This window comes from Myotis myotis, unplaced genomic scaffold, assembly GCF_014108235.1.
Source record: "Myotis myotis isolate mMyoMyo1 unplaced genomic scaffold, mMyoMyo1.p scaffold_m19_p_4, whole genome shotgun sequence".
Classification (NCBI taxonomy): domain Eukaryota; kingdom Metazoa; phylum Chordata; class Mammalia; order Chiroptera; family Vespertilionidae; genus Myotis; species Myotis myotis.
Genome location: NW_023416346.1, coordinates 43,546,446 through 43,562,456, shown reverse-complemented (window position 1 = coordinate 43,562,456; position 16,011 = coordinate 43,546,446).

Sequence of the window (16,011 nt, the reverse complement as noted above, 5' to 3'; positions counted from 1 at the left end):
CTATGTGACTCAAAGCTCTAGGGGATCATTAGGGCATCTAGTGAAATCAAGTGTTAACTTCTGATACATGAAATGAGCACAGACTCATACACAGAAACACATATGCATACCAACAAAAATTGTATATTTGAATATTCAAAAATTAAATTAGCCATTACTATCAATGAAGAATCCCAACCTCACATAAGTTGGGACAAGGAGTTATCAAGACTACAAAGGAGATGACCAAGTAAGCAAGCATATTGACTTGCCACTGTTATATGGATGCCAAAATTAGACAAGACTCAGATCAGACAGTTTATGACTCACATAAAACAGCAGTAGCACATCAAGGCTGATTCCCTTGCTTTCAAGTTCCACAGAGTGCTAGTCTGAGACAGATGGAATCTATACATGCAGAAGTACTGCATCTGAGGAACTCAGAGCCAAGGGTTAACACCTTTTAGAACAAGTGGTAAAGAAGTCAGTTTCTCCCTAACTCCCACCACTCAGGGAGCAAACAGTTGTCACATACTGTGTGATCTTGATTCACTTAATGGCCTACATGACTGACTACAAGAACTGCTCAGTATCAGAACAGTTAAACTTTATAGCTTGACATACTCAGCAATGATGTTCAGGGACACGTGGGGCCCTTGACAAACTGCCTCTATGAACAATTACAATAGCTTACAATTTAAGTGTCAGTCCCTTTTATAGCATATATTTTCACAGGGAAAATAAATTTGAACTGGTGCATACCTCTATCCTTAGTTAAAATCTAGTCCCACTTTGCCATTGTCATCCATAGACAAACTTTTCCCCAACTAGTTATAGTTTTGACACTGTTAGGATATTTATGGTCATTAGCACAAACTGAAACTGAGGGAATGGCATCTAAATGGAAGAGAATGAAACTCCAGGATCTTACTTCCCCACAGAAACATTAAATAACAACTAGAGGTGGTTAAAGTAAATGTATAAGGAGCTCTGGAAATCAAACAAAAGATCTACAGTTATCAAGCAAATGACCAATCAAGAAAAATCCACATTCAAAATAATAGGAAATTTCATAAAGTTTTTTCTAGTACTTGCTGCACCCCTTTCCCTGTACTGAAATGGCACCATTTGCGATAAATGGTAGCCCAGTAGGCATTCCCTGGTTCCCTTTCTTGAACCAGAGAGAACATAGTGGATGTAATTAACAACAATCTATACTGTCTGTGGGCTCCCTGAGGGATGAGACTTTGTGTCCCCTAATTCAGAATTCAGACAATCAAAAGATCACAGCTTGGATCTCAGACTAGGAAAATAGTGTGCACAGTTTTTGAAAATTACAGAGGGAACTTTAGACCCACAAATACCAAGAGTAAGAGATTATGGACAAAAGAATACAATAAAAGAGCTAAAGCCCTGAGAAGAAGCAGGGGAGTGATTCTTAGGGAAATTAAGACATTTTAAAAAGCAACAAAGCATATGATAGAATTGGAAAAAGCACACAGGTACAGAGAAGATGAATGTCCAGAATAGAATTCAGAAGACCTTAAGTCTCCATGCAAGGCTGATGCTAAGACTCAAAACATACCCTGAAAATTAATGATGGTCTTCCTTTGCACAGAGTTAATCTGAAAAGACTGGGAAATATGTCTGTTTCTACAAATGTGCAATTTTTAAGCAAAAGATCACAAGGTGTACAAAGAAATAGGAAAACATAACCCATTCAAAGGAACAAAATAAATATCCAGAAACCATTCCAGAAGAAACACAGGCTTGGACTTACTAGAAAAAGACTTTAAAACAATTGTCTTAAAGATGCTCAGGGCTGAAACAAAACACACAAAAAAGCTAAAGGTAATCAGGAAAACAAGACCTGAAAACTGAGAATATCAACAAAGAGAATTCTAAAAAAAAGAATCTAACAGATATGATTGACAAATGAAGAAACACTATAAAAATTTTCAAGAAGAATTAACACTTATCTTTCTCAACCCTACCCAAGTATTCCCTGCTTTGAAAAACAGGGAATACTTCCAACCTTGTTCTGTGAGGACAGCATTACTCTGATAGCAAAGCCAGACAAAGATATCACAAGAAACAAAGGATACAGACTGATATTCCTAATGAATGTTGATGCAAATATCCTCAACAAAATACTAGTGAATCAAATTCAGCAGAATATTAAAAGAATTAGAAGCATGACCAATCAGGCTTTATTCCTAGAATGCAAGCATTGTTGAGCACACACACATTAATGTAATACACCAAATCAACAGAATGAAGAACAAAACCACATGGTTATCTCAATTGCTGCAGTAAAAACATTTAACAAAATTCCACATGCTTTCATGATAAAAATACTCAAAAAAATTAATAGAAGGAAAATACCTCAACATAATAAAGGCCAAATATAAAAAACCTGCACGTAGTCATACTCAAAAGTGAAAGACTGAAAGCTTTCCTTCTAAGATTAGAACAAGACAAAAGTCCCTACCACATCTATTCAACATAATACTGGAAGTCCTAGACAGAACAATTAGGCAAGAAAAAGAAATAAAAGGAACTCAAATTGGAAAGAAATAAGTAAAATTATCTCTGTTTACAGATGGCCTGATCTCATGTAGAAACACACACACACACACACACACACACACACACACACACATACACCCTGCTAAAATAAATTAAGTTAGCAAAGTTTTAAGATATGAAATCAATGCACAAAAATCAGGTGCATATCTAAACACTAACTATGAGCAATCCAGAAAAATTAGGAAAACAATTACAGTTGCAATAGCATCAAAAAAGAGAAAGAAGTACAAAAAATACTTAGGAACAAATTCAACCAAAGAGGCAAAAGTCTTGTCCATTGAAAATTGCAAAATGTTGACAAAGGAAATAAAAATAAACAGAAAGTCATTCCAAGTTTATAGACTGAAAGACTTACTACTGTTATATCAATACTACCCAACGTGGTCTACAGATTCAGTGAAATCTCTATCCAAATCCCAATAACATTTTTTGCAGAAATAAAAAATCATACTAAATTTTATATAGAATTTCAAGGGACCCTGAATAGCCAAAATAATCTTGAGAAAGAAGAACAATGTTGGAAAATTAACATTACCTGATTTCAAAACTTATTACAAAGCTACAGTAATCAAAACAGTGTGGTACCGGCATAAAAACAAACATATAGACCAATGAAATAGGATAGAGATCCCAGAAATAAACCCTCAAAAATATGGGCAAATTATTTTTGACAAGGGTGCCAAACCATTCAGTGCAGAAAAGAACAGTCTTTTTTAACAAATGGTGTTGTGAAAACTGATTATGATATAAATAGCAAAAGAATGAAGTCAAACCCTGGCCTTATACCATATTAAAAAATTAATTAAAAATGGATCAAAGACCTAAATGTAAGGGATAAAGCTATAAAAATTTTAGCTGAAAACATTCTTAGAAGGTCAAAATCTTTACAACATTGAATTTAACAATGATTTATTAGCTATGACACCAAAGGCACATGCTACAAAAGCAAAAATAAACAAATTGGACTTCACAAATTTGGAAACTTTGGTGCATTAACAGAAAATATCAACAAAGTGAAAAGTTAATATATGGAATGGAAGAAATAAGGGATTGATATGGAAAATAAATGGAGAGCTCCAAAAACTCAACAAGAAAGAAGAATTTAATTCAAAAATGGGCAAAACACTTTAATAGAAACCTCTCCAAAGAATATATACTAATGATCAAAGCACATAAATATAAGTTCCATATCATTTATCATTAGGAGAATGCAAATCAAAACCAAAATGAAATATCACATAATACCCATCAAGATGGCTACTATCAAAAATACATGCCCTGACTGGTTTGGCTCAGTGGATAGAGCATCGGCCTGCGGACTCAAGGGTCCCCGGTTCGATTCCAGTCAAGGGCATGTACCTTGGTTGCAAGCACATCCCCAGTGAGGGGTATGCAGGAGGCAGCTGATCGATGTTTCTCTCTCATCGATGTTTCTAACTCTCTATCCCTCTCCCTTCCTCTCTGTAAAAAATCAATAAAATATATTTAAAAAAATACAGAAAATAAGAGGGATTGGCAAGGATGTGGAGAAATTTAAACTCTTCTGCCCTATTTAGTGAGAAAGTAAAATACCATGGAAAATAGTATGGCATTTCCCCAAAAAATTAAGAATAGAATTACCATTTTATCCAGCTATTCTACTTTTGGGAATATACCCCCGAAAATTGAAATAATTATCTCCAAGAAATTTGTATACCCGTGTTCATAACAGCATTATTCACAATAGCTACAATATAGAAGCAACCCAACTATCCATGGACAAATGAATGGACAAATGAAGCACAATGTGATATATACATACAATGTAATATTAGCCTTAAAAATGAAGGAAATTATGAAACATGCTACAACATGAATGGACCCTGAGGATGTTATGGTAAGTGAAATAAGCGAGTCAGAAAAAGAAAATGATTTCACTTATATAAGGTACCTTGAATATTCAAATTCATAGAGACAGAAAGTAAAATGGTATTGTCAAGACTGGGGGAGGGAAATGGGAGATTATTGTTTAATAAGTACAAATTTCAGATTGGGAGGATGAAAAAAGTTCTGGAGATGAATGGTAGTAATAATTGTGAATGAATTTAAAGCCACCAAAGTGTACACTTAAAAATGGTTAAAATGGTTAATTTTACCAGAATAAAAATCAGAAGCTGTTTTTTTCTTCCCTTTCTTATTGTGGTAATATATATATACTAGAGGCCCGGTGCACAAAAATTTGTGCACTCGGGGGGAAGGGGGAGTTCCTCAGCCCGGCCTGTGCCCTCTCGCAGTCTGGGACCCCTCGGGAGATAACAATCTGCTGGCTTAGGCCTGCTCCCGGGTGGCAGAGGGCAGGCCCAATCCCTAGGTGCAGCCCCTGGTTGGGCTCAGAGCAGGGCCACTTGGGGAGTTGGGGCGTTGCCCCCTGTCATGCACAGAGCAGGGCGGATTGGGAGGTTGCCATGCCACCCTCAGTCAAGCTCAGGGTAGGGCCAATTGGGGGGTTGGGGCACCGCCCCCTGTCACACTCAAGGCAGGGTCGATGGGGAGGTTGCGGCGCCACCCCCTGTCATGCACAGAGCAGGGCCCATCAGGGGGGTTGGGGCTCTGTACCCTGTCATGCACAGAGCAGGGCGGATCAGGGGGTTGGGGCGCTGCCCCCTGTCACGCACAGAGTAGGGCCCATCAGGGGGGTTGGGCTCCATACCCTGTCACGCAAAGAGCAGGGCCCATCAGGGGGTTGGGGAGTTCCCCCCTGTCACGCAAAGAGCAGGGCGGATCAGGGTGTTGGGGCACCGCCCTCTATCACCCACAGAGCAGGGCCAATCAGGGAGTTGTGGCGCCGCCACTCTCACACTCAGGGCAAGGCCGATGGGGAGGTTATGGCTTTACCCTGTCACACACAGAGCAGGGCCCGTGGGGGGGGGGGGGGGCACCGCACCCTGTCACACACAGAGCAGGGCTGATCAGGGGGTTGGGGCGCCACACCCTGTCACACACAGAGCCGCAGGGCGATCAGGGGGTTTGGGCACTGCCCCCTGTCACACTGATCCCGGTGCCGGGAGGCCTCTCGGCTCTGCTGATCCCGGTGCTGGGAGGCATATTAACCTTTTACTATATAGGATAAAGGCCTGGTGCACGGGTGGGGGCCGACTGGTTTGCCCTGAATGGTGTCCTGGATCAGGGTGGGGGTCCCCACTGGGGTGCCTGGCCAGCCTGGGTGAGGGGATGATGGCTGTTTGCCGCTGGTCACACACCCTTCAGGGTGGGGGTCCCCACTGGGGTGCCTGGCCAGTCTGGGTGAGGGGCTGAGGGCTGTTTTCAGGCTGGCTGGTGACTGAAGCTCCCAACCGCTCCTTTTTTTCTTTTTTTTTATTCTGGCCCAGCTTTAGCTCTGGCTCCAGCTCTGAGGCCTCTGCTGCTGAAAGCAGGTATCGGGTTTGTTTGGGTTCTATAATCGAAACACTGTATCAACTCCAGCTCTGAGATCCTGGCTGGTTGAAAGCAGGTTTCCGGGGTATGGTTTAGCTTTTATATTTGTAACAATGTTTCAAACTGCAAGCTCAGAGGCCGGCAAAGCAGGCAGGGAACGTTGGTTTCCTCCGTCACTGAAGCAAGCAAGCCTCATGTTAGCTTCAATCTGCCTGGCTGCCGGCCGCCATCCTGGTTGGCAGTTAATTTGCATATCTCGCTGATTAGCCAATAGGAAGGGTAGCGGATGTATGCTAATTACCATGTTTCTCTTTTATTAGATAGGACTAGAGGCCCAGTTCATGCACTGGAGGCAGGTCCCTCAGCCAGGCCTGCCCCCTCTCACAGTCCAGGAGCCTTCAGGGGCGGGAGGCAACCTGGCAATAAGGGGAAAGCAACACCCCGTCACACCTCTCCTGTTGCCACTGCCAGCACTGCAAGCCTCAGCAGGCCCTGGTTACCTGTGCCTCAGGCGGCCCTGGGCAGCTGACCAGCCACCATCCAAGGCTTGCCTGCACCTTGGGCCAGCCCTGGGTGGCTGAAGGGACTGGGCGTCTCCATCTTGTGACTGTGGGCACCACCATCTTTGAGGTCAGAGCAATCAATTAGCATATTCCCTCCTTATTGGCTGTGGGCACCACCAACTTTTGCGTCAGTGTGAGGTTAATTAGCATATTCCCTCTTTATTAGATAGGATATATATATATATATATATATATATATTCAAAAATCATCAGCAAAACATTAAAAAACTGAATTCAACAGCACATTAAAAGGATCATACAACATGATCAAGTGGGATTCATACCTGAGATGGAAGGGTGGTTCAACATACCCAATTCAATAAATATGATACACCACATTAGTAAAGTGAAAGATAAAACTCATATGGTCTGCTCAATAGATGCAATAAAACAAATCTTAATATTCTTTCATGAAAAAACTCTCAACAAATTGAGTATAGAAAGAACATACCACAACATGATAAAGGCCATTATGACAAACCCTAGCTAGCATCATGCTCAATGGTGAGAGGTTGAAAACTTTTCCTCTAAGATCAGAAGCAAGACAAGGATGTCCACACTCACCACTCCTATACAACATAGTACTGGAAGACCAAGACAGAGTAATGAAGTAAGTATAAAGAATAAAGGACATTCAAATTGGAAAGAAGTAAAATTGTCTGTTGGCAATGATATGATCTTATATTTATAAAGCCCTAAAGACTCCACACCTAAGAACTGTTGGAATAAAATAATTCAGTGAAGTTGCAGGAATCAAAATCAATATTCAAAATATGTTATATTTTTACATAGTAACAACGAACTATCAGAAGGAAAAATAAAACAATTCCATTTACAATAGCATCAAAATAATAAAATACTTAGGATTAAATTTAACCAAAGAGGTGAAAATCTATACACCGAAAACTATGACATTTTTAAATTTTTTTTTCTTTATTGATTAAGGTATTACATATGTGTCCTTATCCCCGCATTGCCCCCCCAACCCCACACATGCCCTCCCCTCCTGGTGTCTGTGTACATTGCTTAGGCTTATATGCATGCATACAAGTCCTTTGGTTGATCTCTCCCCCTTACCCGCACTCTCCCCTGCCTTTCCTCTGAGGTGTGATGGTCTGATTGATGCTTCTCTGTCTCTGGATCTGTTTTAGTTTATCAGTTTTTGTTGTTCATTATATTCCACAATTGAGTGAGATCATGTGGTATTGATCTTTCTCTGACTGGCTTATTTCGCTTCACATAATGCTTTCCAGTTCCATCCATGCTGTTGCAAATGGTAAGAACTCCTTTTTTATAGCAGTATAGAATCCAGTGTGTAGATGTAACACCGTTTTTTAATCCACTCATCTGCGGATGGGCACTTAGGCTGTTTCCAAATCTTAGCTATGGTAAATTGTGCTGCTATGAGCATAGGGGTGCATATATCCTTTCTGATTGGTGTTTCTAGTTTCTTGAGATATATTCCTAGAAGTAGGATCACTGGGTCAAATGGCAGTTCCATCTTTAGCTTTTTGAGGAATCGCCATACTGTCTTCCATAGTGGCTGTACCAGTCTGCATTCCCACCAGAAGTGCACTAGGGGTCCTTTTTCTCCGCATCCTCACCAGCACTTGCCGTTTATTGATTTGTTGATGATAGCCATTCTGACAGGTGTGAGATGGTGCTGCATTGTCGTTTTGATTTGCATCTCTTCGTTGATTAGTGACTTTAAGCATGTTTTCATATGTCTCTTTGCCTCCCTTATGTCTTCTTTAGAAAAGTATCTATTTAGGTCCGTTGCCCATTTTTTGATTGGGTTGTTTATCTTCCTTTTGTTAAGTTATATGAGTTCCCTGCAAATGTTGGAGATTAACCCCTTATCAGTGATAATATTGGCAAATATGTTCTCTGATGTAGTGGGCTTTCTTGTTGTTTTGTTGATAATTTATTTGCTCTACAAAAGCTTTTTATTTTGATGTAGTCCTGTTTGTTTATTTTCTCCTTAGTTTCCATTGCCTTAGGAGCTGTAACGGTGAAGAAATTGCTTTGGCATATGTCTGAGATTTTGCTGCCTGTGTATTCCTCTAATATTTTTATGGTTTCCCATCTTATGTTTAAGTCCTTTATCCGTTTTGAGTATATTTTTGTGTATGGTGTAAGTTGGTAGTTTAGTTTCATTTTTTTGCTTGTATCTGTCCAATTTTTCCAACAACTATAAGACATTGATAAAAGAAATTGAGTAAGACATAGATAAATGGAAAGATATCCTGTGTTAATGAACCAGAATAATTAATATTTTTAAAATGTTCATACGACCCAAAGCCATATATATATTTAATGCAATCCCTATTAAAATTACAATGGTATTTTTCACAGAAATGGGAAAAAAATTCGTATGGAATCACAAAAGACTATGAACAGTCCAAAGAGTCTTGAGAAAAAACAGAGCTGGAGGCATGACACTTACTGATTACAAAATACATTACAAGGCTATAGTAATCAAGACAATATGGTACTGGTATAAAAACAGACACATAGACCAATGGTATTGGTATAATAACAAACATATAGCCCAATGGAGCATAATAAAGAGCCTAGAGATAAATACACTCATATATGGTTTTTTCTTTAATATGACTACTATACTGAGGGACTAATAAATTGCAAATGTGACTTCTGTTTTTAAGGACTCATTAGGGGACTTGAAGAATTTCAAATCTGAGAGATTCATCTCCACATCAAAAATGCTGAGTAAGAAACTAAAGAGAAACCCTAGTGTATGACATAGAAATATCCCCATCTACTTTTAGTGTAGTTAACACCTGACCCAGAGGAAAGCCCAAGAAATAACCATAAAAGGCAAATGGTCAAAGGATCTAAATAGACACTTTTCGAAAGAGGACATATCAGAAGGCCCAGAGACATATGAAAACATGCTCAAAGTCACTAATCGTCCGAGAGATGCAAATCAAAACAACAATGAGATACCATCTCACACCTGTCAGAATGGCTATCATTAACAAATCAACAAACGACAAGTGCTGGTGAGGATGCGGAGAAAAAGGAACCCTTGTGCACTGCTGGTGGAAATGCAGACTGGTGCAACCACTCTGGAACATAGTATGGAGTTTCCTGAAAAAGTTAAAAATGGAACTCCCATTTGACCCAGTGATCCCACTTCTAGGAATATATCCCAAGAAAACAGAAACACCAATCAGAAAGGATATATGCACCCTATGTTCATAGCAGCACAATTTATAATAGCTAAGATTTGGAAACAGCCTAAGTGCCCATCAGCAGATGAATGGATTAAAAAAACTATGGTACATCTACACAATGGAATACTATGCCCCTATTAAAAAGAAGGAACTTTTACCATTTGCAATAGCATGGATGGAACTGGAGAGCATTATGCCAAGTGAAATAAGCCAGTCAGAGAAAGATAAATATCACATTATTTCACTCATATGTGGGATATAATGATCAACATAATTTGATGAACAAGAATAGATCAATTGAGATACAAGTGGTAGGGGAGGGGTGGTTAGAGAGCAACCAAAGGACTTATATGCATGCATATTAGCATAACCAATGGACACAGACACTGGGGTGGTGGGGCTTGACTGGGCTGGGAAGTGATGGGGGAGGGGGTCAATTGGGTAAAAAGGAAACATATCTAAGACTTTAGACCAGTGGTTCTCAACCTGTGGGTCGCGACCCCTTTGGGGGTCGAACGACCCTTCCACAGGGGTCGCCTAATGCCATTGGAAAACACATATATAATTACATACTGTTTTTGTGATCAATCACTATGCTTTAATTATGTTCAATTTGTAGCAATGAAATTGGGGGTCACCACAACATGAGTGCCCCGACCCACGGGACAACAACGGGGGAACGAAGAGACACCCTATGAGAATGAAACAAACAAGGGACACGAAAGAATGGAGGCAAGACAGTGCTCTGATCAAGCCTCCAAATTTTATTCTCACAGCGGCAGGATATATACTGTTTTAGGGACGGGGGTGGGTAAAGGGGTCTATGGGCAGTAACCTATTACTAGAGATTTATTAGGCTCCTGATGGCTGTGCTTATTAGTGGAGGTGTGTGATTTAGCAGGCTCCGGATGGCTGTGTGTTTATCAGTGGAGATGTGTGATTTAGCGGCTGTGTGAGGGTAGTTTATCTTTAACTGCTGGCCAATTTGCAAGACACAGGTGGTTTCTGGTAATTAGGAGTTTCTGGAGGAACCAGAAACTTATAGTTCTTAAGATGGCTTTGTCTAAGCCAATATCTTTAATGGCTCCCAACACATGAGGAACTGTATTAAAGGGTCGCGGCATTAGGAAGGTTGAGAACCACTGCTTTAGACAATAAAAAATAAAAAATAAATTTTTAAAAAAGGCACAATAATGTGACTGCCTTCAGGACACAAAGATGACTGTATGGCCTGGGAAATTGTTGCCAGAGGTGTCTTTCACAGGCATGTGTTCCTTAGATTGCACAGCAGGACTCAAAACATGTTATCAGCAAGGCTAAACTCCAATCCAAGGAACTGGCCAGCAATGCTTAGGTATTGTTTATTTCTTCTAAGACAATCAATGAGTCACCTGGACCCCAAGTTAAACCAAGCCCCATGGCCAATTCCCTTAGCAGTGATTTATTCACAGTTCCCTGGCTTTGTTTTTGCTTCCAGGGCTCCCATCATTCTTAGTATTTTATCTGAAGATACACATTCACCCTTAATATATATTCCAGTAAAGCGCTCTCCACAACACACCTAATCCCAACATCCCACCAACAAAACACCACCGCATCGGATTTTCCTAGATATCATTATTTGTGATTAAAACATGGCTTTCTGATCCATATAAACTCTAAAGTCCAAGTACACCACCACCAGTATAGACAGTTAAGTACTGAGTAAGAGGGCTCAGAAGAATAATGTAAGGCTCTTTGTTTATTTTAGAAGAACATGAGTCCACTCCAAAGCCTCTTAAACAAACCTCATGCTGGGAAGGCTCTCAATAGCTTTTAAAAAAAACCCACTCTCACTTTTGCTCCCCCTACCTTCCACCACATAACAATCACAATAATATTTTAGCTAACAGATGATGTCATTTCTGAGAAGCAGTGACATTTGAATACAGGGGGTTTTATTTAATTTTTAAAAATAATTTAGTGTTTTCCAATGTTCTTGGTCCCCTAGCAGCAAAATAAAACAGAAGGCTAATGGCAAATACTTATACCATCAAGAGGTATACTAATGAATTGATGTTATTTCTACCAACCCCTCAGCTTTGATTTCTTGGCACAACATCTGAAAAAGACCAAAATATTATGGCCTCAGAAAGGAAATTATACAGCTTTACTTTTTAAAAGTGAATTATATGTGGGTTTCTGCCATGCCCTTTAGATTCTTCTCCAAAGATAAAGGGTGTCATTATTAAAAGCCATATGTTTTGTGAGTCATGTCAATGCCATCGACTCTTGTTTCTTTCATCTCTTCATATATCCCACAAGACACTGAAAACCAAATGGTTCCTGTGAAGGGCTATCCCCAGGCAAAATCGTGAAAGGGGCAAGTTTGTCTTCTCTTCTTTTTCACTCCCTTTATACCATCTTTAAAACCGAAAAGAACAACTTACTATGGATTGGATTTCAGGTCCCCAGGCATGCTATGAGAAAAGCTCAGATCATAACATGCTTCTCTTCTCTGCCCCCTCCTTAGAAAATCCTGGTTCCACATGCATCTTCTGAAACACATCCCAAAGGCAAATATGCAGATTGTGGGGTTTTAGAGATCTACAGCTTTATAGGGAATGCAATGTTAGAACACCTACCTCCCTGCATGAAGAATCTAAGGGTAAAACAACATCTGTGAGTTGATGCCGCTAGCCTGGCTAGGAGCATCCCAGCTATTACTAAATTTAAAGGGATTCACACTGCTAGGAATTTTAATGAAGTGAAACAAAATTATATTGGAAGCGGTGTGTTAATGTGAAAATGGCAGTAATGGAAACAGAAATAACACAGCCTAGAGGTTAAGAGCACAAGCTCTGGATCCAGATAGACAGGGTTCAACAGCCACTTACCATGTGATCTTTGGTAAGTTATCCCAGCTCCCTGAATTCACATTTTCTCACCCATAAAATAAAGATAATTTACTTCACAGGAATATTATAAGAATGGAGAGAATAGATAAATACCAAGTGCCTAGAACTCAATAAATAGGAATTACTCTACTTCCTGGTGGTATTATCTAGGTTAATTTACTTCCCTGTGTCAATTTCTTTATCTATAAACTGAAATAAATCACAAATGAGAAAATCAATGTGAAAAGGCTTTGTAGCCCTGGCCAGGTGGCTCAGGTGGTTGGAGCATTGTCCTGTACACCAAAAAGTTGTGGTTTCAATTCCAAGTCAGGGCACATACCTAGGTTGCAAGTTCGATCCCCATTTTGGTGTTTCTCTCTCACATAGATTTCTCTCTCTCTCTCTCTCTCTCTCTCTCTCTCTCTCTCTCTCTCTCTCTCTCTCTCTCCCCTCCTCCCTCCGTCTCTCTCTCAAAATAAAATCAATACAAACATATCCTTGAGCGAGGATTTTTTTAAAAAGGCTTTTTAAAGCCAAATGCAGTAGACAAACTAAAGATTGTTATTAATAATGTAAATTTATAATCTGAAAACGCCAACGATCAAAATAAAAGTTAGGACCTAATTTATTTCATGCCCTTGTTACTGGCTGCCTAGATTAGGTGTAACCTGTTGCCAATCTAATCACAAAATCCATCCTAAACAAGTCTCTTGCTAGTCCCACTCTGTCTCCCCTTTGTTAGTCCAGCATTAAGACTGTTTTTTGCCCTATTTGGTTTTGGCTTCTGCACAACCACCTTATGCATTTAGGTACCTTTACCTCCTGATTTTGGCATCTGGATTTTCCACAGAACTCACTTAAGTCAACAAAATGTACAGCATCTTAATCTGTTTCTACCTAAGATTCCAGACTTTTTCTTCCTTCTTACTATCCCTCCTGGTTACAGTATTGCTAAAATGCTATCCATTGATCCTTGTTGGGAGTAGTTGGGCTGTCTATTTGAACTCAATGTGGGAAGACTACCATGTGATCTGGCAATCTTTCAAATAAAGATGCCTTTATTAAGTTACAAATTCTTCCTGGGTACAGTACATTTTTATGGAGAATAATGTATGGCACATACCCTCAGGGTATGTGTAGCAACATTTCAGATTCACTCATTACTGATGAAGTAAGGAACAGCTAGGATCTCAAATAAAGATACATGCTTAATATCTTTCTATGGACAACATACTTCTTTGGCCTATTGACAAGCTGAGGGTAGATGGAAAAGGCCCAAGCATGTATCTTAGAACAAAATGGAGAAATGGAAACTATTTTAAGACTAAAACATGAATCCATTTAGCCTTAAATGTATTTGTCCATTTCAGGCAGCAAAATGTTTGATTAACATAGTTCCTGGCATAAAATGGATAATCAATCACATATTTGATAAAGAAATTAATTACCTACTGAGTTTTTAAGGTCATATATAGATAAGAATTTCAAAAGTGCAACATTTTTGTTATATCTTATAAATCACATTAATTGTCCTAAGTTATTTCAGTAACAAACACCTTGGGAAATTGTTGATGTAGCACAAACGATATTGGGATGCTCTAGCAGCCTTAGGCTTTACTAATAAATCAAAACTGGATTCAACACTTATGATGAACAATGATTATGATTGAAAGAATGATGGATGACTTTTTAGCCAGAAAATACAAAGCTATTTTTCTAGAAGGAACTGGAAGTCACGAGAAGCCCTAACTTTCTTCCTCAGTTAACCATGATATTATTTTGTAAGTGATATGTAATAGCGTAACTGAACAATTTTAAGAGCCCCCAAAATTTGTCATAGGAAGTGTCAAATTTTCATTATTTTAAAAGTCTAGTGAAGAAAGAAAACAAATAGATCTCACTTGAGTTGTTGCCTGTCAGTTTAAAACTCAAGACCCGTTTGTGTCCTTAGGCAGACAGAAAATGTAATGCCATTGTTTAGCATAAAACCTGTGCAGTGGCAGCTGGGATGAGCCATAGGCAGGCTTCTCACCAGAGGCCAGAAATTGCCTTCTAGTTCCTTTTATGTTTATTTCCAAATCCTGTTATTTTTACACAAGTCCCTACCCTTCACTCATCTTTTCCTTTCTTTTTGTTCTACTTCATGCATTGAACACTGAGGATGTGGTTTAACAGAAATACTGAGCTATAAAGTTCTCCTATAGCACACCAAATAGAAATCAAAACTATTAATGGTACCTGTTTCCATCATGGTTATATTAAACATATTTTCCTTTTCTGTTTTCTTGTATAAAAATCTGTGTATTTTCTGCCACAGGTCTGGGTTTATAATGACATTGCTGGTTAGATGATTTTAAGGTAAAGAAAATATGTCCCTAGGAAAAAATCATTTTTCAAGTATAAGTAATTTCCTTAACTGTTGGTTCCAGTAAATATCTTTAAGAGACAGTGGGGCAACAACACAGCAAAGAGGAAGCAGCCAATGAGGTATGTCTAGTCAGGTTACCAATACTATAGTCAACTTGAACTTAATCCCATGGGACCAGTAGAGAACACACACCCCTGTTGGAGCAGGAGAATATATGCACCAACCATCAGTCATCAATGATTGACTACTGCTTCTCAAGAGCATTAATTTTCCACCAGTGCCATTCCTGCTAGCAGAGAAGCCTTCCACAGCTTGGGACAAAGCCTCAGGCATAGACACAAATCTTAAGAATGAGAATCATACAGATTGAAGGGACATGATGGAGTACCAACAACATTTACAACAGCAGCCAAAACTTAGTAAATACCAAGTATTTTGGTAGATTTGCATATAAAATTATTTTCTTCCAACTCTCACAATAACTCTGGGATTATTTATTTTGTTTTGTTTTAACTGATGGAGTCCCAGAGCTATTAGAACTGAGAGGCAAATCCATAACTTTAACTTAAACATTCATGATCTATTACATTACACTGCTTATAAAGAGGTAATCATTTAAAATTATCCTTTTAATTGTGCTTCTTTAAGCTATTATTAAATAAATTTTCTTTTCCAGTGCCATTTTTTCCTTAGTAAGGAAATGTGTCCCCAAAGCAAAAAATATATCAGAATAATTATCCAAACATAATCCACAATGTATACATGGGATAACATGTTATTTAGACTGTATCATTTCAACAATGATTAAGAGGTTTCTAATGTAAATTCCAAGCATAGAGAACACTGTAGTTAACATTTGTTTCCTCTGCCTCCATAATTCTGAAGAACTACTTAACCTCTTGGACTTCATTAAGGTAAGGCAGGTAAAAGCACTGTGATTCTTATGAGTCATAAGGCAGGAGGGGCCTAAGAAAAAATATCTTTAAAAAACCAGGACAACACACATAAATAATTTGAGAAACAGA